Below are 22,072 nucleotides of genomic sequence, written 5' to 3'. Positions count from 1 at the left end.
CCCCTCATAATCCGAGAGTACTCCAGTCGCCTTGCGTATAAGAGATTTCACTATCTGTTTTGAAATTTGTACAAGCAAATCCTAGCCACTATACATAAGTTCCTAAGTTGATCAATAAGGAAATAAATACATTATGATACACTAAGTTGAATTGAGAACTATCCTCTTTAAATCAATTGTCTTGCTTCCAACAATCCTTGATAGCAAGGTAATACAGAGTAAATCTATAAATGTTTGAGAAATAAAGTTTGATGAACAAATATCAATCACTAAGATTGATCTTCCCTTTTTTTGTAGAGAACTCACAATGGTATATAATGAAGGATAGAAAAATACTTAGAAAGGGGGAGGGGGGGGGGTTGAATAAGTGTGACTTTAAAAACTTATAAGATAAAAACAATGAACACAATTATTTTTATCCTGGTTCGTTGTTAACGAAACTACTCCAGTCCACCCCATTAGAGTGATTTACCTCAACTGAGGATTTAATCCACTAATCAATCAGATTACAATGGCTTTCCACTCATATAACCTCTAAGTCTTCTAGAGTATACAGATCACAACTGGATCACTCTAGGAATTCACCACTTAGATAACCTCTAAGTCTTCTAGAGTCTACTGATCACACTGATCACTCTAGGAACCTTTTACAATCAATGTAAAAATATGTTTACTAGAGTATGAATTGCTTCTTAGAAAGCTATAATCACAACTGTGATATTTCTCTTAAGTTCTAAGCTTAACACTCACTAAATATTACAAGAGTTTGCGAGGTTGAAGATGAAGTTCGTAAGCTTTGAATTTGACAGCGTTTCAGTATTTTTCACAATAGTTGGTTTTTTGCTTCTGATCAGAACTTCCATATTTATAGACGTTTGAGAATATGACCATTGGGTTGCATTTAATGCATTGCATGAATAGTACAGCTTTGCATTTAATGTTTCACACTTTTGTCAACTACCTTGAGCCATGCTTTTGCTGCTTTTGCTGACTTTGCCTTTTGTAACTTCTAACGTTCCCTTTGTCAGTCAGAGATTAGACTTAATAGCCTGTCATCTTGTACTTGCTTCTGAACTCAGATTTATAGATACAACGTTTGAATATTTGAGTCAATCATCTTGGTACAGAGCATCTTCTTGTCTTCTGACTTTGAAGAGCTGGAGCGTGATACCGTTCAGAACATCAGTGCTTCTGCTTCTGACATCATGTTCTTCTGATGCTTCATAGTCCATGTTCTGATTCTGCTTGACCATCTTCTGATGTCTTGCCCGAGCATGTTCTGTTGCAGCCATTCAGAACCTTCCGAGACAGTGTTTCTGAGCACTGAATTGTGCATACTCCTTATGTATTTCCTGAAATGGAAAATGTAAAGGATTAGAGCACCACATTATCTTATACAAAATTCATATATATTGTTATCATTAAAATAATAATATTGATCAGAACAAATCTTGTTCTAACATATAAATGCTCAATTGTTTATGATAATAATAAAACTTTTCTGGACTGATATGAAAATGAATGCATAATGTTTCAATGAAGGTTTTGAATGCTAGAACACTTATTTGAAAGTGGGACAGTATTTGATTTGAATTGCAATGAAAGAGGCGAGTTTTTGAAATCTGAACCATATGGTATTTATATGAGTATCATACCATTTTGAAAGAGTGTATAGTGATCAATCAATGCAGTGTTTTGTGTTATGGAACTCAAATACGTTTGGATCAGATTTAAAGTGAAATGAGCAACTAGTTCAGTGGTAATCGATTACGGTATTCGGCATAACCTGTTACAAAGTAACATTAAGGGCAAAAAAATAAAAAATAAGGTTCTTTAACTGATTACGAGGAATACTGTAACTGGTTACACCTCTCCAAAAATGCCATATTCATGAAAGTAGTGGTTCTTCCAAAGACTTGCAATCGGTTACCATATATTGCGTAACCACTTTCCACTATATAATATATAAAAAGGCCAAAAACCAAAAGAAAAATGACGGAAACAAAAGGCAAGGGCTTTTCAAAGAGAGTGATGCATGGCATGAATGTGTGACTTAATTTTTTAGCATACTATATATATATATATATATATATATATATATATATATATATATATATATATATATATATATATATATATATATATATATATATATATATATATATATATATATATATATATATATATATATATATATATATATCAATGCTTAAAATTTTTACTTGTGCAAATGGTTTTGAAGATCAATAATCAAGGCCAATCTTCATGAAATTGCAAGGCTTGATCCATAACTTCATCCATTGAACTTTTGCTCATCCTCTTTTGACACAATCTTATGATAGTTGACTTCATCAAAGCATAGAATTTAAGTGACTTGACTTCACATTCTCCCCCTATTAGATGATGGCAACTATTGAAGATTTGAAACGTTTGAGATTCTTGAAATGCCGAACATGCAATTGCTCCCCCTAAGTTTGATACTCCTCCTTGATCAATGCTATCTCTTGATGCATAAAATTTGGACATGTTTGACATATATTTGATATATTTGTTTCTGCATAAGTTAGAAAAAACATTCACGGGACATGTGCATATTCTCCCTCTTTGGCATTATCAAAAAGGATGGGGAAAAGATAAAAGTATAACATAAAGGTACGCACAAAAATAGTAGCACAATGAAAAAAAAAGACAAATATAAAACCAATAACAGTCTCTTAACATGCATACCAATGAAAATTAAACCAAAACAATACTAGTACAACAAAATGAAAATAGCTTAGCCTAAAACAAAAAAAAACATAGATACGAAAGGAAATAGGATACCACATAGAAAAAACAAAGAAAACAACAACACATGAAATAAGAAACACATAAAGGATTTGATCTTCTTCTTATTCCATCTCTTCTTATTTTACACTTTCCACTTCTTCACTTTCTTCTTGGTTTTATTTTTGGTTTTTGAGGGAGGCCCCTTCTAGATTGAGGTCATAGAGTTCGGACGAGGTACGAGTTTCCATGGCACACAGCTTGTTATAGATAACTTCATTTGAGTATCCTCTTTGTAGCAACCTGCCCTAAAATTTTTAGCTTTTAGAGTCGCCACCTATTCTGAAGGGCGAATAGGAAACCCTACGCAGATATGAGATTCGGGGTAAGTTATTATATTCAGGTCGAGGGAAGGTGTTAGGCACCCTCAACCCTTTCCTATGGCTTTGAATCTAAGGTAACAGTTTTATTAAGGTTTAATAGCTAAAGAAGTGAATAGGGGAAAAATTGAGATTTTAGGGAGGGGGACTCGCCTTGGTTATCCAAGTGCCTACGTATCTCCTTAGGGAGAATCAGAGTCAACGTAGTTCGGGCACAGGGTTGTACGCCTTAGAATTTGATATGAATGTGTTGACGGTATTTTGAATTACCGTTTCGCAGTTTTGAAAAGGTATTTTGAATTACCCTCGAAGTTTCGCAGTATCGAAGAGATGAAAATCTCTGGTTTGTGGTTGGATGTGTTTTAAGTGTTTGGGCGTACAACCCTGATTTGATATGGCACCGTTTGATGCGATGACCAATAGATTTGGTCAGTATAGCTAACGGATTAAGGGGCATTGCTGGTTACTCAGATCGATAGATTGATCGTCGCGGGCAGCAAATTAAATGTATTTTAATTTGTATTTTTATCTCTTGCCTAGTGCGACTAATAGATTTAGTCGGGTCAAGAAGAGAATTAATGTTAATGTTTTGTTATTTTTATCTCTCGTCTAATGCGACTAATAGCTTTAGTCGGGTCGAGGAGAGAATGATTCGAGGATTATTGCTTTGCCAAATGGCAATGGGATTGGGCATATCCTAATATGTTAATGACCTTGATAAGGTTTTTGTGACTTTTATAGTTAAAAATTAATTAAATTAATTAACTCGAATAATCGAGTAATCAAAATAATCGGGAAAATATAATTCTAAACCTAAGTCCTAATCTATTAGCCTAACCCTAATTATATTATTAACTTAATTCTAATAAACCAATTTACATAGCAAATATATTAAATTTAACATAATATACATAAAAACAATAAAGGAACCTGGTCCGGATCCTGTGTGATGCGTTGAGAGTGTCCACCGTGTGCTTGCGTTCTTGAGCGTTGGATCTGGGAAGCTGACAATCTAGTGGTTGATGGTTGAGAATCCATGGTGTTCCTTCTTGGACGCGTCACATGGAATCTATGAGAAAGAACTCTGTAAAAATTAAATGTCATGGTGGGGTTTCGAACCCACGCATTGAAACACACCTGCTCTGCTTCTTTACCATTTGATCTGAACATTTAATTTGTTTATTAAACAAATATGGTTAAATAAATATTAAAACATGAAAAGTTGTGGATAGTCAAAGAATCCATCAGCCTGGGTCCCACGCGTTTTGAACCGTCCAATCACATTGGAGAGAGAGAAGTGTGCTTGTTGACTGACCAATCGGTCTATGCCACGCACAGAGAGAAGACAAGGGAATTCTGCCCAGCGAATCCCAGTGCGCCACGCAAGCCCCCATGCACGCCGGAATTCCCTTCTTCTCCGACGACTCATTGTCTTCTCTGGTGAGCCTCCTTCTTCAAGAAAACCTGCAAAAACGAAAAGCCACGATAACAAAAAGGACCTAGATCCCATAATTTGACCCCTGCGAGTTCATTGGTGGTGGTTTCAACACCTGAAACAGCCTGTAATGTAAAAACCGAATCGTTTTTATTCCTAGCCCTAACAATGGTGCCACGCGATTTGGTCGCGATCAATGCCAAACGATGATCCTATCCTGTTCCAATCAAGCTTATGAACACGTTAGCACAGTTATATTCATTCAAAACATCATAATGGGAGCAAAACGATAATTGATAGAAACATGGAGTCAGCGCTTATGCATGGGGTGATTCACCATGTATTCTCCATGGAACCTGGCCTCTCTCACCTCTATTACACCTCAGGAACACGTTTATACACTTAGAATGAATTGAAAACGGCTGGGAGTCTGACCACGAATTGCCCTAGTTCCTTTGTCTTTTTTAGCAACGTGAACTCTAATTTCCTCCGTCCAAAAAAACCCCCCTTTGATGGCTGCACATACTTGTTATATATATAGGAGAGAATTAGGGTTTCAAGTTTTGAAGAGAAATAGTTTGATTAGTGTGAAAGATTTGATTTGCAAATTTTCATTTAAACTTTCTATTTTTGTACTCCATCTATTTTCTTTCTCTCCCCACGAGATTTGCACCATTTATTGGATATTTGGATGATTGAAATTTGATTGAAAAATCATTCCTTGATTTAAAACCATTTATTTCATATTTATATAATTTATAAATGTTAAAATGAATAAAAATTCAATTAAACAAAAATAAATGTAATAAACATAAAAATAAAATGTTCAAGAGTCCTTTTATGGGCCATGGTCATATTTGAAATCAGAATTCTAAGCCCATTAGTCCAAAAACCATGTTTTGGTCAATTAGGGTTTTATGCTTCTCTTGAAAATTGCTCAACTTCCATCATGCATATCTCTCTCAATTCTAACCCTATGGAGGCATTCTTGATCATTTTAGAAATCTTAGAGAGTCCTCTAAATGATGTCTTTGGTTTCATCTCAATTGAAGTTTCCATGCTCAAGTCACGAGCTTTTACCCAAAAGGTATACTTCATTGACTTTTAGGAGGACCTATAATATATTGCGCCATATCTCTTGAATGAAGCATTTCTAACCTTGGCTTGTGAGAGACAAAGTCGTAGAGAATCAAATTTCCTTCAAGATAGGTTTTGGTTGGGAAATTTTTGATACTCCATGTGAAAGTTATGGTCAGTCAAAGTTGCGTTGACTTTCTCCTAAAGAAACCCTAATTTGAACCTTTTGCATTCGTTCATTTCTGAGTTTCTATTGATGGATCATGATCAACCTTTGATCAAATGATGGATATAACCTCACATACTTGATGTTGACCAAAAATCTTGAAGTTTGACTGTACTTCGACTATAGTTGACTTTTAGGTCAACATAGTCGATTATTGATCATCTGAGCCGTTTAGTGAGCAATCCTTGGAATAGAAGCTTGACTTTTGACATGGAGGTGCCTTGAGACATATGAGGGACCTTGAGATCTATTCGAGGCCTTGAATATTCACAATCCGTTGATAAAATGAAAACCCTAGTTTTGGAGATCTTTGATTAGGAGAGAGTGACTTGAATAAGCCTTTGAACCTTGAGCCATTGAAGATGCATAGAGGAGGGCAAATTTTGGGGTATGACACTCTTTCGGTTGCAGGAGGACGTACATACACAAAAAGATCATCGGTGTATTTGTAGATACCATCTTTATATTTGAAAATTCCCATATTCTTTCTTGCTGCCCCAACATGAATTTAGCAATCCTTAGCACTCATCTTCTTCATTGGTTCTTTTTTCAAGTCACCTCCACAAAATTCCATAATCCTTGTGAACAATCTTGCATAAGTTAGACCATCACTCAAACCTCTTAGTTGTTGCATATGAAACATAATGACAAATGCCCAATTAACCTACAAACGATTCTTAATTACATAGATAAGTTGCATATTAACATCACCAATTTGAGAGTGGTTTAATTTTTTTTGTAAGATAAAATGTGTTATAAAGTAGTGAAGCATCCTATCACTAACTAATAGGTTCTTACCGGACAAGATTAACTGGTTCGAGGAAGAGTTACGAACTCTCTTGTCCAAAATGTTCTTCTTAGACAAAAGACTTAAGCTAAAATAATAACCAAGTTTTCTATAACCTTCCAACTGAGGAGTATAGTTATGAAAAATCTTCTAAACTTCAAATGGAACTTCTAAACATTTTCCAAAATCTTCCAAAGACAAAACAATATCTTTTCCCTTAACATTTGAGCTAAAGAAACAATTAGTACTAATATTCATGATTTCATACAAATCTCTAACTATATCAGGATAAAAGGGTCATGTGTTAGCAATCAAATTATCTATCTTTTGATGATGGAGTAAGGTTGGAAAATAAAAACTAAAAGTGGGAAAATAGAAAATATTACCATACTTCTGAGGTGTCAAAGAACGGTTTCTAAAATTGAAGAATAGTCTCCTCTGCTTGAGAGTTGGTTCCACTGTGAAAAACTCTTGAGACTTTGAATCTTGAGTAGGGGTGTTCAAAACCAAACCAACCCAATAGAAAACCGCAAACCAAACCAAACCAAACTGAAACCGCAAAAAATCGCATTTGGTCCGGATTAGTTTGGGTCATCTTTTAACAAAACCGCACGGTTTGGTTTGGGGTGCAGTTTGTATTTTGTAAATCGAATCAAACCGAATCAAACCGCATTATGTTACAACCTAACATTTACTTAACTCACATCCAACCCAAAGTTAAATCTATTATACCTTAGTCTTATGATTAGGAATAATTTTCTCATCCTTACACATATGATTTTAGTCCCAATCTTCTCAAATCTCTAATAGCATTATCGCCCCTTCTTTACCACATACATCTTCCCTCTTTTTCTATAATCTCTACTCTCTTATATTCTTTCTTTTTCACCTTCTCATTTTTATGCAAATGTTCCCTTTCGTTTTTATCGCACATCTTCTTCTCTAAACTCTTTCGTTTTTTCTTTTTCACCTCCACTAATCTCTCTTCTCTTCTGTTATTTTGTTTCATTCTAATAACTAGTGTCTTACCCGTGCGTTCGCACGGGTACCCGTCGTTTTCGCGCATTGTGATTGAGGAAAATAAAAGATGATAGGGAAAATGTTATTTTGTTCCATATATATTATTGTAGAAGTAAATGTCCTAAAAACAAATGTGTAAAATATAAAAATTTCTTTTCAATATGTTGGGCCAAAGTTTGGGATATATTGATTAATAAACATTATTTTCCCCTTAATATTAAATATTTCGATCAGTAATTTCATGTTCCCGTTAATATTCAATATTTCGATCAGTAACTCATGTTCTCGTTAATATTGAATATTTTATTCAGTAACTTCATGTTCCCGTTAATAGTTAATATTTTGATCAGTAACTTCATGTTCCCGATAATATTCATTATTTTGATCAGTAACTCTGTATTCCCGTTAATATTCCGCATTTGTTCCCGTTAATATTTAATATTTTGATTAGTAACTTCATGTTCCCGTTAATATTCATTATTTTCATCAGTAACTCCTTGTTTCCGTTAATATTCATTATTTTGATCAATAACTTCGTGTTGTCGTTAATATTCCAAATTTGTTCTCGTTAATGTTCAAAAAATTTATCAGTAACATAATGTTTCTGCTAATATTTAAAAAAATTATCAGTAACTTCGTATTCTTTTTAATATTCAATATTTTATCAATAACTCCGTGTTCTCGTTAATATTTATCATCTTGATCAGTAACTTCGTGTTTCCGTTAATATTCAAAATTTGTTTTCGTTAATATTCAATATTTTGATCAATAACTTCATGTTCCCGTTAATATTCAATATTTTGATCAGTAATTCATGTTCTCATTAATATTCAATATTTTATTCGGTAACTTCATGTTCCCGTTAATATTCAATGTTTTGATCAGTAACTTCATGTTCTTGCTAATATTAATTATTTTGATCAGTAATTGCGTATTCCTGTTAATATTCCAAATTTAACTTCATGTTCCTGTTAATATTATTATTTTGATCAGTAACTTTGTGTTCCGGTTACTATTCATTATTTTGATCAATAACTTGGTATTCTCGTTAATATTTCAAAGTTGTTCTTGTTAATGTTCAAAAAAATTATCACTAACTTAATGTTTCTGTTAATATTTAACGAAATTATCAGTAATTTCGCGTTCTCTTTAATATTCAATATTTTGTCAATAACTCTGTGGTCCCGCTAATAATTATTATCTAATAAAATGTAGACAATAAGAGTTATGTAATGCATGTTAAAAATAAAAAGTTATTCACGTTATTAAATAAATTATTACTTTTAATATTTTTTATTAATAAAACTATTATTTTAAAATAAAGATTACCTTAAACACATCAATTAATTTATTTTACATAATTTAAGAAAGTATGTATCAATAAATAAATTTATTATATTTATATTATTTATTGATATTTTAAAATATAAATAGTTTATTAAAATGTATATATTAAGTTTTTTATATTTTAATAATAAATTAATAGTATTAAAAATGTAAAATTGATAATTTGTTTCTGTCATAAAATAACATAAATTATATTTTAATTAATGTTCTAAATTATATTGTTGTAACGTTATTTCATGGTTCAACCATTCCATCGCAGAAAATATAAGACCCCTATGCGATCAAAACCACAAATGTAATTAATGTAATCAACGGTCAATTTAGTTATTTTTAATCAATTTCAATATAATATTATTTGTTTTTTATTTTATAAATATACTATAAATTATTCTCTTACAAAAATTATAAAGTTTCATACTCAATATTTGTTATTATTTGTTTTTTATTTTATAAAATATGAAATAAATACTACAATAAAATTATATAATTGAAAGTTCATGCAAGGCATCAACACCCTTAAGAGAAAGGTAAATATGCTAAACCAAAAACCTCTCACACAGCACATCCAGTATTTATACTTGATGTACTTATAGCTCTCACTTTCTGCTACAACTTTTTTTATTATATTCTATCCATGCAGGAAGTGGAATTGATCCAAGAAAATCAAAGATTGGAGCATGTGGTAAGCTTTTTCAAAATCTTGTATAAATTTAATGGATAACTCGCAGCAGCATAGCAATATAACGTGGATTTTAGGTACCAGACCTGATAATTGGACAAAGACAAATATCAATGGATTCAGTTATTAGCGGTTCATCTTATTTACATGGTCTGCATTCACCAGACTGATAACAAAAATCAGAAGCATTCCTATCCTTAGACATTAGAAGATTAAATTTCCTTAACACCATTCATAACAATTGTACCCAAAGAAAAACAAAAAAGAGGCTGAACCCTTACTAAGAAGATATACACATGATCCTAACAGCATAACTATAAGGTAAATGGCAGAAACTGCAGTATTGTTTGCCCTGGGGGAAGTCTTCCAATTTCTTAAAGAAGAAACAAATCTTTTAAGAGGAGTACATACAGATTTTTCAAATATCAAAGATGAGCTCAAATTCATTCAATCCTTCCTTAAAGATGCAGACATAAGGGCCACGGATGAAGCAGAAACCAATGATGGACTAAGAACTTGGGTGAAGAATCTAAGAGAAACATCTTTTCGTATTGAAGATGTTATTGAAGAATACCTTCGGCTCAAGTATAGAGCCAACCCTAAAAAAATGCATTCGCCCAGTTTATCGGATCACTTTGCATTATCCAATCGTAACTTCGTAAGCTTCAATAGGATGCTCTCCATGCAGTTCTGAAAGCCTTCTGGTTTGGTTGCATAAGCAGTTGCCTATACATCCAGTCATAATCTGTATCACCTTGCAACACCCCTATACTTTGCTGCCCCTCTTGAAAAGCCGCTGCTCTTTCTGTAAGATTTTTTTAACTGAACACCGTTTTTCAACTTACAGAGTTCACTTTTCCAACTATTCTCTCAAAATCCAACTCAAGTATAAAAATATCTTATTCTTAAGAATACACCATCGTTATTAATTTCAGTGTACAAATGCCACATGTAATTGCTATGATATCTATTCTAAAAAATTTGCACCATTTAGCAATACAACTACACACTCATTGATTTCAATGATACAATGCCACATGTAATTTCTAGAAATCCATGCTCAATTTTGTACCATTAAGCATTTCTCTTGCAAGAATGGCTTAATGATCGTCAATGTAACACAAGCTGAGCTTCTTGACCGTAACCTTCATCTGGAGTTAAAATAATTTTAAAAAAAAACCCTTCATTACTGAGAATGTTCACTTTTCCATCAGCTCATAATAAAAGAGAACTATGGTATAAACATGACACTTAACACATCTTGTTCGAAACTGTCAAACGGTGATCAACAAAAATATAGAGACGGGTCATATATGCCATGGCGTAGGGCAAAGTTGAATTTCAGCAAGAGCAATCAACAGTCTTTTCGTGTTGACTGAAGCAGCACTGATTAAACATACACAAATAGAGAGAGGGAAAGAGCAATACCTCTCCACTGAACTCAATTTGAGGTTCCTCTTTAAGAATAGCTTCAGAATCGTCATTAGCATCAACAACACGTGCAACCAGATGCTTCCTATTATACTCTTGTATCTACACATACCACAAAACAACCAATCTGTTACACACCCAACAAATTTACAAATAAATGAGAGAACTCATCTTCACCACATCTAATTATTTAACCTAAAATCTAATACTACAATTGTCTTCCACTCCCAAACAGAAAAACATGTAAAGCCTTAAAAATCACAACAATTGGAATGGTCCAAAGTCCCAATTGATGCTTCATCTCTTGAAACTAAAATATTATAAGAATAATATAAATTGAAAAATAAAAGGACTAAAACTAAAACCTCTTTGAGTCTATCGTCGAAGGCGCTGAAAACATTAATTCCAGTAGCAGTTTTCCCTCCCAGTGCAGCAATCTCATCCTCCCTTGCACTAACATGATCATCAAATTTCACGATTGCGCTAAAAACAAATTGCATGTCATTACCTCAAATTCCATACCGTTAACAACCTTGCAAGTTATGTCAAATTCGTCCATGATTGCCCTTTGTACACTCATAGGCAAGACGCATGATAAATTAGTACCTTACTTGAAGTGCAAAATACATGTAATAAAGTCAGATCTACCTGAGCTTCAGTAGTTAGAAAACGAAAACGATAGCGAAAAAGTGCACATTCCATAGAAAGAAACCATTTCATCAAGTCCTCCCTGGTCATACAGGTAGAAATTCAAGTTATTTAGTATATATTGAATAACTCAGATGTTGTTTGGATTTCTTTATGAATATACTATGCTTTCGCAATCTGCTTGAGATTGATCCTTGCATTGGTCTGGAAAATTGTCATTTAGGCTCATAATGCAAGTTTGAAATATGAGGATGAGGAATGAACCACTTCCTCTATAAAGTCATTTTTTAAACATAATTATATAGAACAGTCGGGTTTATTATGTTCAAATCCATAACAGAACATGTTGCTTCATGTAATATATAAAAATGTCAAAATATATAGATATTACATCAGACTTACCAAAACTCGATTTCCAATTAGGATTTACCAGCACTCTACAAAATCGAAATCAAAATTATAACCGCCAATATAATAAATTAGAAACTATAATGATCAAGAAATGAAATGGGTAAGACTTACGATGTTGCCGAGAGCAAAACATTGACGAAAGTTGAAGGTCTTCGGGAACTGTTGATTTACCAGCACAGCCGATGACTCTAAGAAAGAAGAGAGCTAGTTCTCAAATAGAATTAGAAAATCGTAAAAATATAATAACAATAAAAAGGTACAAAAGTAATGCAAAAATGCTACAGAGTAATGGACTTGGAAGTGTCTAGGTCAATAAACCTACAAAAGAGTTTGTATTCTTGAAATGATTTAGTAAAATAGTAAATGAACACTACATAAGAAAAACACTATAAATCAGCAAGAACTGAAAAGAAGAAAAGCTCAGACTTTCCAAATGCAATAACAATAGTACTTACTTAAAGCATCCAAGGCCAGCAGCAAGATGACCAGCAAATCCCATAGCAAGTCTTGTCTCAACCATACCACCAATCATCAAATGCAATCCTGCTGAACTTGCTTTTTTAATCATATCCATTGCACCTATAACTCCAACTTTAGCAAGCTTAATGTTAATCACATCTACAATATTCCCTTCAACTATTCTGTAAACATCAACTAAACTTCTGCAACTCTCATCAGCTAAAACAGATACTCCATATTTTTCTCTTGCTATGTTACACTCACATATCCAAGACCATCCCAATCATCTCTGTGAACTGGTTGCTCAAATAAAATAGGTGTTAACCCCATTTCTGTAATGAAACAAAACAAACAAAGTTTCTATAAGCAAAGATAATTCAATAAAGGTGCATATGTGCATTTTCTAGTTCGACAGCGACAATCATTGGGTCTTAACTGTGTAATTTCTCGAGAACTTCCACTGCTTCGTCGGAGTTATACACTTCGTTAGCATCAAGAATAAGCTGACAGTCAGGGTGAGCAACACGTATGGCTGGAAGCACTTCTATATCTGCATTCAGATTCTTTCCTACTTTCAACTTTAAGGTCTTGAATCCTTTTTTATAGTACTTAGAAGCCAATTCAGCTGAAGAAACAATCGGGATATGCATATATAATAACCTGACTTATTGTAAAAATATTATATTCTTCATAATCATTTGTCAAAAATTATATAAGATCTTAACTGTTATATCAGTGGTAATGGTATTTGAAGCACCACCAAAAAGCCTCCTCAATGGCACCCGAAAGTATAACAGCATCGATTACTGCCACCTCTACTCCAGCCCTAACCTTCAATATTCAAACATGTAAATTGAAATGGAAATTTCCATAAAAACCAACATTGTATTCACAAACAGTAGAACTAACAGCACTGGTTGGAGAAATACAAGTGAGTCTTCTAACCACCAATAGAAGTTTTTTCTTCAGCACTCCGTCTTCCCTTTTTCTAATTGATTTACCACTCTGCAAATAGAAATGAACATTAGATTGATGTTCCAGATTATCGTTGACAGATCAATATAGGACCGAACAATAGATGAGCCAACATAGATGTCACCATATCGAAGAGCCAAATAGATGTCACCGAAAGGCATTGAATAACCAAATATGCTACTTCCATCAACTGTTCTGTAGTCATATACCTTGAATAACCAAATATGCCGCTTCCATTTTCTTGATTACTTTATTACCCTGTATGAGATGTATGCATTATTATAGATACCTGTTAATGCCTTTGTATCAGCAACAGTGCCTGCTCCACAACAACTTGTCTTATACCGGATTGATGTAAGTGTACGTAAACCTAATACATTCAATATGCCACTTTCATTTGATAGGGTATAACATTTGAAACCATATATGTCAGTAGTAACAACAGAATAGAAAAGGGATGCAAAGGCACCAACGGGAATTTCATCCCTAAATCAAACTATTTCCCATTGAGAAAGCATAAACTATAAACAAATATTTCTTACCTCCAGGTCATCATAGTTCTTACAATGAGATGGAACATTAAAATATGAAAGAAACAAATATTTTCTATGAAAATAGACAACATTATCACTGTAAGTTTCAACCAATAGATAGACCAATCAAAACTCCATAAAATGCTCCTACCAAACCTTCGGTTGATACGCGCACCCATTCCTATGGAAAGTTAACACCTTCAGCCATTCTTCATCCAAACCTATAGAATTAAAAAGATTAAACCGAACCCTATACATCAAAAGGCATAAAGTAAACCATAAAATCAAAAAGCAAGATTCAGATAACACAATTTTTCATCCGACTCCTTGTTCTTCATTGTCAACTGTATATACCCCAATGCACTGACAAAAAATAAACAAATTTATTCAGCATCAATGTTAAATTTTTATGGATTGAAGGTGACGTAAGAATCTCGGTGCCATCAGTGCCAAACATCATTAGAGGCTTTGAAGAATTGCCATTACGAATAAGAATGCCAGAACCCTGCACCTGATAAGAACTCTGTAAATATTTTGGCTTTTCAATATGAAAGGATGAAACGTCCACCGCAAAAACAATTTAATTAACAAAAGAATACAGTCATACATGATTATGGATAATATATGAACATTGAGACGCCCAATCCTCACCCTGGCTTGCAATCTTGTCACAAAATGCAACCACTGCTGGATCCATTTGAGAGACCATCCCATGCTCCTGAAAAGTAATGAAAGAAAAGAGCAAGATAAAATACATTTTACCGACAATAATTGACATTTAAACCACTAAACCAAACAGAAATGTAAAACTTCGAGAAAGTTTTCAATCAAATCCGACAGAGATTGCTATTCTGATATCACGAAGTCAAAGCATATATCATATGATAATGGTTGTAAACACATCATTATAGACACCGTACCTTTTCCCTTCAATCTTGTTCGCAGACGCGCTAAACTCCATTCACCGGAAAATGCAGCCGGATTTCTCCATCGTCAGGAGGAAGGCCACCACAAACCGTGATTACATAGCATTAGATAGTTTAACGAATCCATGTTACAGAGAAATTAGAAACTATTTGGAAGAGAAAGGGTTTTGTGAAACCGCTGTAGAAGAAGATTGGAAGGGGAAGATGGAAAGTTTCGTAACCGTGAAAGAGGATGGGGTTTAAGGGTAGTTATGAGGATAGTGGAAATTGAAAAACAGGAGGATGTAACTGCCGAATCATAGTGGAAGAAGAAGTTAATTTTGAGGATGCTGATGTGGAATTATCAGAGAACAGATGCTGATGTGGATGGCCTAAGAATTGCTCAAATGGTAGACTTTTCTTATATGATAGATTTTTATATTGTTTTATAATATTGTTTTATTTTATGTTTATTATTCCACTTTTGTCTAATTTAATTTTTAAATATAAAATAGAAAGTTGTTGTCAAAATATGACGAGTTTTGTTGTTATCTGATTGTGTATGAATGTCTAAATACAAAGTTATGTTGTCATCTATATGTATATGTATGATTCAATAAAATATTTTTAAAAAACCGAACCAAACCGCATTAGTTTGGTTTGGTTTGGTTCGGATTTATTTTAAAAACCAACCGAACCAAACCAAACCGCACGATTTTTTCAATTGCGGTTCAGATGATTTTTTTCTTCAAAACCGCCCAAACTGCACCGCGAACACCCCTAATCTTGAGCACAACCACTTTCCTCAATCTTAGCTTTGCCTATATCTTTCTTTGTGGGTTCCATGGATGTATGGGGTTTGAAAGTTTGGAGAAGTTAGGGTTTTGAGAAGGAATTTCTGAATGCTCTTTGTTGGTGTGATACAATGCTTTTGAGATTGTGAAGAGAGAAAGCTATTTGTGGGGTTTTTTAAGTAGTGAGGATTTAATGAGATTGTTTTGGTATTTGGTGATATATGAGTGGGTAATAAAGGATAAGTTTTAATGAGATCTTATACCAATGGGGAGTAGATGAAATATTAGGTGTGAGAGGGAGATGAACATTGACCAAGAGTTATAGACAATAAAAGCATGAAATTTAAAACGAAAAGAACATGTACAGGGGTAACCGGTTATGGGACTGTGCGTAACTGGTTACGAACACACGAAAAACATAAACAAAAGCCCATAAATTGAGAATTTTGAACTGGTAACCAGTTACACTAATTATGGTAACCAGTTACAGCATTAAAATAATTCCAAATATAAGCCATCTTCGTATCTGTGTGATTCTTTATCTCAGACACACCATTTTTTTAAGGTGAATATGCGATTGTAAGTTGTCGCTCTAGGGCTTCATCCTCGCAAAATATGTCAAACTTGCAAGAGGTGTACTCTAAGTTGCAATTAATTCTTAATACTTTTATTTGTTCTCCACTTTGATTCTTCGCAAGGGCCTTGAATTTTTTGAATACTCCAAAGACTTATGATTTTTATTTTAGGAAATAGACACATGTCTTTCTAGAGAAGTCACCAATGAAGATTATAAAGTTCTTGTTGTTCTTGTGTGATGACGTCCTCATCGTTCCACAGACGTTAGTATGTATAAGCTCCAACAGGTATTTTTCTCTCTATGCTTTGTATTTTGATAACAGAACTCAATGTTACTTTCTAAGGATACACCCTTCACACACTTAATTTTCTCCTTTATGCTTGGACGATCTATCATCATGTTATTATAATGTAACAACTTCAACGCATGTGTGTTGAAGTGGCCAAATTTTCGATGCCAGAGCCGTGAATCATCAACTTGTACCTTCATAGAATTATTAGTTGCATATTTTAAATTTTGTGAGAAGCTCCTATTGCTCTTATTCATCTTCACTTGGGCTATCTCCATCATTTGAATAATGCTTAAAAGAATTTCTTTTAGGTTGGGAACTAGCAAGACATCATGGATGAGTCACGTACCTTTATATGTTTCCACCATGATAGTGCCTTTTCCTTTTGATTCAACCACACTGGAATTTCCCAGTCGAACTTTGACTTTGACAGACTTGTCAATTCTTTGCAAAATAATCTCATCCTTGGCCATGTGATTTATGTATCCACTATCCAAGTACCAACTTCCTCCTTTTTCTTTCATTGAGTCTTGAGTGGTATAGAATATGAATTGTTCTAGATCATGCTCCTATGCAATATTAGCTTGATGCCTATTTTTGTTGCGAAATTTTTTCTCTATGTTCCAGAACTTCTTGCAATGGTTGCATGATGGCATATTACGGTACCGACAATTTTCTCTGTGTGGCCTAATCTTTTTCATATATTGCATGGAGGATTTTTATCTGGCCTATTTTTAAATAAATTTCTAGAAACTTCTCTTCTTATAGAAGTTTCTCCAATTTGAGATTTGATTGGAAGGCATTTTCAAGTGTATCTTCTTTATGCCTATATAGTCTTTGGTCATATGCTTCAAGAGAGCCCACTAGTTCTGTCACACATAAAGTGGATAAATCGTTGGTTTCCTCAATCGTTGTCACGATTAGGTCAAACTTTGGGGGCATAGTAATTAGAATTTTCTCAACAATTTTATTGTCAACAATATCCTCCCCAAAAACTCTTACTTGATTAACTATTTCTTTAACTTTAGAAAACGAATCTTTAACTAGGAGTGTTCAAAAATATGGTTAATTGAATTGTATACTTGAACTGAACTGAATTGAACCATAAAAAACTTGAACCACTTAAATGGTTAGTGAACTGAACCATTTAATTTAAACAATTCAAATTCAGTTCAAAATTGGTTCAAAACCAGTTTTTTTTATAAACCGGTGTAATTGTATAAATTATTTTTTTTAAAAACCCAATTTATCTTTTTTCCAAAAAAATTTAAAAATAAAATCTGAAAGTAAATTTTTTTTTCTTTATCATCTGACCTATCCCTCTGTTTTCAAAAAATGTGTTGCTTTTCCAGACTGAATCAAACATAATAAATAGGTAACTTGAAAACTAGAACATAAAACATTGTGCAAGAACCATAGCTCAATTTGATTTTAAGTTTTGACCCCTGATTTTGACGCGGTGATGAGTCCTTGACATGAATCCATTGTCGCATTTTATATGTTTAAGAAGAAAATATAATTTTGAAACATACAGCATGTCAAGGATTCACTTGTTGATCTCATATCCTACACGGATCAATTAATAGCAGAAAATAAAAGAATGTGCAAAGAACTTGATGCAGAAGAAAATAATCTTCAGATACATTAACTTGGGCAAGAAAAAATTACCAAGTTACTTGATGAAGGAAATTATTTTTCTCAATTAACATGATACCTAGATGCATATTCCAATATTTCCTTTAGATAATACAGAGACAGAGATTTGATTCTAAGCTCCTATTCCTGTAAAGGGGAAAAGAATTATCCTACAATGAATCCAATTCAATTTCTAAACCTTGCATTAAACCTTTAGATCAAAATACCGACTAAAACAAACATAATATATATATATATATATATATATATATATATATATATATATATATATATATATATAAGATTTTTTTCAAAGTAGATTAATTTTAAAACAACTTTTAATATAAAATTGGTTATATAACTATAAATTGATTTTAAACCGGTTTATATATACAAATTGGTTTTAAATCAGTTTAAATATACAAACCGGTTTAAAGTAATTTATAACTGAATTAAAACTGTTTTAACAATTAACTGAATTGTTATTAATGTGGTTATTAAAAACTGAACTGAACCATTTATGTGGTTCAGTTCAGTGCAGTTCATGAACCATGAACACCCCTATCTTTAACTGCTTCAAAATCCTTCATCTTTAATACTTTAAAATCTCTTCTCAGAGATTGAAGTTTAACAGCATGTACCTTATAACTTACTTGAAACTCCTTCTGCAATATGTTCCAGGCATATTTGGTAGTCTTAGCTCCTATAATGCTATGAAAAATTGCATCAGTCACGCTTGTTACAAGGTGAACAACGCGTTTGAATTTTTTTGTTTATTTTTCTTCAACTCTTTTTCTTGAGTTGCATTAAGAGTCGAAGTATATATGTGAATGGCGAAGCCTTCTTCTACTATGTCCCATAAATCTTTTGATGAGAAAAATGTTTTCATTTTAACACACCAGAAATCATAATTTTTGCCATTGAAAATGGGGACAATAATATATGATGATTGAGTAGTGTTATTCATAGCTTAGAAATTGTTTTCTTTTTGGAGTGGGTTAATAATACAAAGGAATTTTTTGAAGTACTTGGAAGGTTTTTGAAATATTAGGTAAGTAATATAACTACGCCCAATGAATGACCGAACATAGCTCTGATGCCACTGTTGGTAGTTGATTGGTTGATTGTTGATGAAAGATAATTTTATAGAATAGTTTAGAAAGATGATATGTCATTGATTTCTTGGATGATGAATTACAAGCTACAAATTGCATATTTATAGGCTCAAATCACTAACCTCTCAGTGATGGTGAATATTTCTATATTACTTTAGTTCTTTCTAGAGTTCCCATGATAGACTAGTATCATGATAATTCTAGGTTATTCTATCTCTTCCATACACTTATAATTTTAGATTATTCTACTATATCCATACATATTATAGGTCTATGATATTCGTGAATGGGTGGTTAATCATGGTTATTATAAATTTGAAGTAATTTCAACATCTTGACTGAACAAACATCTAGAATCATCTTACCTCTTTAGATTCGTGAATGGGTGGTTAATCATGGTTATTATAAATTATTATGCTTATTAAAAATATATAATTTATCATGGATTTATAAATACTGTATGTAATTGTTTATTATAAGAAAAATAAACAAACTATTCATAAAAGATAAAATGTACTAAAAAAAATAAGAATATAAAAAATTGAAAAGTTTATTAGTTGATTTTAGTTTAAAAAAAAAAAAGAAAACTAAAACTACAACCATAAAAACCCTTTCTAAATACTAGCTAACACTCACTATCAAAACAGCAAACATTTATGCAGAAGCCAACTAAAAAGAGCAATAAAAAAGGAAACCATGTTACAACAAGACTTTCCTTTAATGTCAATAGCTCAACCAAAAATCCAGCGAAGCCATTATTTCTCAATCACTCAAACAAACCACCTGCTTACGAGCTGGACAACAGCGACAACGACATTATTATATTTTCCATTAAAACATGTATATCGTCTACCTTATTTTCAAAAATATGATAATATCTTATTTTCTAATTTTTCATAGTTATCAATTAGCAATAGCAAATAATAATCCGGTAAAATAATTACAGCCTGTCTAACATAAATGTAAGTGAAACAGCTGCTTTAATCCTCCAAAATTTGTACACCTCAATTTTTTATTCATAACTTTTCTATCAACCCAAATAGAACGTCAACTACGTACGATCTAGAAAATGTATATTGGTGTAGTTAAATATGAAAAAAATATGAATTATATTATATTATATTAAAACTTAAAAATAATATTATTTAATATAATACATTTATAATAACTATCGTTTATCATATATTTTTTAGAAATGAGCTAAAATAACATCATTGTAAATTGTTCCAACAACATCTCTTTCTATAAAAGTTACAAGACGGTCATTTAATCAATGATTACTTATTTTGTTACAAAGTTGGCCCTTCACAAACTTCCTAGGTAAAAAACCAAATTTCGCGGTTCCAGATGCTATCGTAACACTAAAGCCAACTTCAGAAGCTTATAAATCATATCAAATATGTTGCACTAATTTGTTTCCTCGTGTTTTGCACAAAAATTTGAAAGTCCTTTTAACTTCGCAAATTTTTGGTCACATCGAATATTTCTAAAATAATTTTGAAGTAGATGTCGCACTACCACTTTCGACATAACTATAAAGTTTAATCATCTCAATAATTTTTTCACATCAAAAACTGCAAATGACGAGAGAAAATTAGACATGAAGCACATTGAAAAGTTCATTATTCTCTTCATAAACCTAGCATTGAGTTTATGCAATTGAGAAACTAAAACAACAAACAAACAATCGTCCTTATAATGATGCAAATTAGAAACACTAGAAGTTGTACTGTGTCGCCTAAGTTTTATCCCTTGGACATACGGTGCATCCATATCTACAACATCAATATCATACTTATTGCAAATTTCAATAACCTTATAAATTCTTCCAATCCATCATTCTTCATTTCTTGTGATTCTTGTTTGGTATCAATGATAAGTGACAAAGCATTCAAAAGATCTTGATCACGATTTTGTTGTGCTACACTCAAATCATTTGTAAATTCTAAAATCTCAACCATCATGAAGATAAAATCAAAAGGATTGAAGAATATTTAGCAAAAGCATAGTTTCACCAAATTTTTCAAATGACGTGTCCTCTCTGACTTCTTCGAGTAACCCAATAATGACACCATTCAAAGTCATCAAACTAGTGAGATTCCAAAATTAGAAACTCCAGCGAGTATTTCCTTAAGTTACATAACTCTAGTTCTTTAACACTTACAATACCAAAATACATTACTTTTAACAAACCTTCGCTATTAACATAGCGAACAACAACAACCATTTGTTCTTTGTGAGCAACATCACCAAATTCATCAATCAAACACAAAACACATCATCCACAATATCACATATAATTTGTTGAGTTATTTCACATGCACAAACAACAACAATATTCTTTTGAATCTTAAGGACAGTCATAAAGTTATTTTCCAAAGCACAATCTACTACACTAGATATCTTTAGGTTAATTTCCTTTAAAATTTTCATTAACTCAAAAAATAACTCCTTAAATAAAGTGTCAAGGGACTCGTCACTCCCTCTAAATAGAATATCATACTTCAAAAGAAATTTAGAAACTATAAATGATGTGTTTACATAAACACAATATTTGACATTCATTTGGTTATTTTTATTAAC

At 32.5% G+C, this 22,072-nt stretch overlaps 1 long non-coding RNA gene and 1 pseudogene across 1 annotated transcript; both read right to left on the bottom strand.

Annotated features, from left to right (window-relative positions):
* Positions 1-11,795: 11,795 nt before the first annotated feature.
* On the bottom strand, positions 11,796-12,414 carry LOC131611188 (uncharacterized). Its single transcript, XR_009286788.1, has 3 exons — positions 12,319-12,414; positions 12,199-12,233; positions 11,796-11,878 (listed from the first exon to the last, which is right to left on the bottom strand). It is a non-coding gene; the product is annotated as an uncharacterized LOC131611188 (long non-coding RNA).
* A 71-nt stretch (positions 12,415-12,485) lies between these two features.
* On the bottom strand, positions 12,486-14,353 carry LOC131613159 (L-Ala-D/L-amino acid epimerase-like; annotated as a pseudogene).
* Between the last annotated feature and the right edge of the window lie 7,719 nt (positions 14,354-22,072).

Source organism: Vicia villosa, linkage group LG6, assembly GCF_029867415.1.
Source record: "Vicia villosa cultivar HV-30 ecotype Madison, WI linkage group LG6, Vvil1.0, whole genome shotgun sequence".
NCBI classification, from domain to species: Eukaryota; Viridiplantae; Streptophyta; class Magnoliopsida; order Fabales; family Fabaceae; genus Vicia; species Vicia villosa.
Note: the sequence above shows the minus strand (reverse complement) of the source record. Positions and strands in the feature narration are given on the sequence as shown.